Below are 2,538 nucleotides of genomic sequence, written 5' to 3' on the forward strand. Positions count from 1 at the left end.
CCCTGAAGGGGAAGTGGAAAAGAAGCATCCCTGGCGTGGAGGTTTTCCTTCAGATGGCAGCACTTGTCTGAGCTTTACTCAGCCTCCAAAATGCATTGCTTGAGCTCTTGTCTTTCCCATTTCCCTTTGACTTTCTCATTAAAGACCTTGGGCATCAGCTGTGCGCGTCATGTTTCATTCTCCTTCCTCCCTTGGTAAAACTACGGGTTTTTCCATTGTCCCTGGGTTTGAGAGAGCCTCGTGTTTTGCCCCTGACATCCCGTAGCAATGGAGACAAGGCCGGTTTGGGGTGAGAGCTCTTGTGGAAGGAGCCCCATTACTCATCGGCACACCTCGAAAGTCGCAAAGCATAAAGGAAGCCCGAATTTTCTCTTGAATGTCCCTGCGCTGCTCTGATTACGGCACGGACTCAACAGACTGCTGGATTGATGAGAGCCAATAATGGCCTTGGCTACATTTTTAGGAAAGCCTTTGTTAAGAACCCAGAAAGTGCATCCCAGGAATTTTTCGTATCCGCAACAGACTATACATGGGATAGTCTGCAGTCTGGGGAAGGAGATCGGCAGAGCATTGCATTTCCCAGGCCCGTCCTCCCTCCTGCCATGAGCTCCTGCCCTAGAGGCAATCCTGAATCTGCCAGTCCTCCTTGTTGACGTGTTGCCATAATTACAGGCCCATGGGGTGGGCTGGGGCTGGGGAAACTACTCGGCGTGGCCAGGGTGCCAGTGGTTCTGGTCCCAGCACCCCCGGCTGTGCACTGTTCCCCTTTGACCAGGACCGGAATTAACCAGGCGGAGGAGAAAGAGAGGCTCCCAGGGCCCTGCCATCGGTGTCCATCCCACAGTGCGCAATCCCACACCCACCTTTCTGCTACCCACCAGGGGCAGCAAGCCTGGCCTCCGCACCATTTCCCCCAGCTCACGGTCTGACCGTCAAGGGACAGAGAGATCTGGGCTCAGGGGACCAGTGCAGTGGTTTCAACTCCCTGCTGCACTGGAGCTCTGGCAGGTAAAAAGAGGAGAGGAGTTGTGTGCAGTGGGGCCGGTGCCCTTCAGCTCCTTCTTCATTCCTGACTGTGAGCTGTGCTGGAAGAGAAGCAGCCTGTGATGAGACCCTGGGTGAGCACCAGGGGGAACAGCACACAGATGCCACGGCCAAGCCTGAGGCACATGCTCTGTCCTGGTGAAAAGTCCACCAGTCAAGCGTGAGTGACTCCTGCCCATATGAGCTGGTGGTATCCTTCCAGAATGTGGGGGAAACGTGGAATTTGTCACAAATTGATCTCAAAGTCAGGCTCAGTCCTTTGGAGGCGCTGAGCCACTCCAGGGTCACTCTCGCATGTTCCTTCCTGGGAAGGAGCGTGGGGCTCTGCTGTTCAGTCATTTTCTGATGTGAACACTGAGCCCTGTTTCCCAAAGGTCCCTGGAGCTCAGCCCAGCTGTCAGGAGAGTGGACCGGTCCCAAAAGGCAAAAGGTGGAGGCTGGTTCCTTCTCGCCCCTGTCAAACAGTATAAAAAGGTGCAGGCGGCAGGAGCAGGAGCAGGAGCAGCAGGAGCAGGAGCTGCAAGATGAGGAGCAGTGGCAGCGGCCTTGACAGCAGCAGCAGGGGCAGGAGCAGGAGCAGGAGAAGCAGCAGCAGGAGCAGTGTCAGCGGCAGCAGTGTCAGCAGTGGCAGGAGCAGCAGCAGCAGCATGCTGACGAGGTGGCCGAGTGGTGAAGGCGATGGACTGCTAATCCATTGTGCTCTGCACGCATGGGTTCGAATCCCATCCTTGTCGGTCAGCCCAACAATGGTCAGGCTTTCTGAGCGTGAGCAGCTCGCTGTGCGCCCCCGACTAAGCCCTTGTTTTGAGAGGGGAGTTGCCTGAAAAGAACTTGCAAGGTTTTGAAGTGGCTCAGGACACACCTCAACCTCTTCCGTCTCCACGTAGGCAAGAGGAACAAGAAGGGAAAGAAGGAAGCCCCAGGGAACTCACAGGATGGACGGTCAGCCTCTCCTCAGTCCCTGGGAAGATGACAGAGCAAAACGTCCTGGAAGTAGTTTCCAAACATAGGCAGCACAGGAAGGTGGCTGGGAGTAGTAAGCATGGATTTATGAAGGAGCAGTCATGCTTAACCAAGCTGCCTGCCTTCTACAGTGAGGTGACTAGCTTGGTGGAGAAGGGAAGAAGAGCAGCGGATGTTGTTTGCCTTGCCTTCAGGAAGGCTCAACCAGCCACGGGAACAAAAACCAAAATACGCGTAAACCACTCCCTGTCAGAGAACATTTCAAGTAAGACGCTTTTTTATGGGAGACCTTGCTCTTACCTGTTCACAGAATCTCAGAATCGCTGGGCTTGGAAGGGACCTCCTGAGATGCTTTAGTCCAAGCCAGCTGCTCCAGCAGGGTCAACTTGAGCTGGTTGCTTAGGACATAGTCCAGTTGGGTTGTGAGTATCTCCAAGGACGGAGAGTCCACAGCCTCCCTGGACAACCCGGTCCGCTCTTTGACCCCCCTCACGGTAAGAAGGTGGTTTCTTGCCCTGAGAAGGAATTTCA

The 2,538-nt window shown here is 54.9% G+C and overlaps 1 non-coding gene across 1 annotated transcript; it reads left to right on the forward strand.

The window, feature by feature from the left end:
* The first annotated feature begins 1,696 nt into the window (after positions 1-1,696).
* TRNAS-GCU (transfer RNA serine (anticodon GCU)) lies at positions 1,697-1,778 on the forward strand. Its single transcript has one exon. It is a non-coding gene; the product is annotated as a tRNA-Ser (tRNA).
* Positions 1,779-2,538: the final 760 nt, after the last annotated feature.

This window comes from Nipponia nippon, unplaced genomic scaffold, assembly GCF_047370975.1.
Source record: "Nipponia nippon isolate SJK-2023a ecotype South Korea unplaced genomic scaffold, ASM4737097v1 scaffold_14, whole genome shotgun sequence".
NCBI classification, from domain to species: Eukaryota; Metazoa; Chordata; class Aves; order Pelecaniformes; family Threskiornithidae; genus Nipponia; species Nipponia nippon.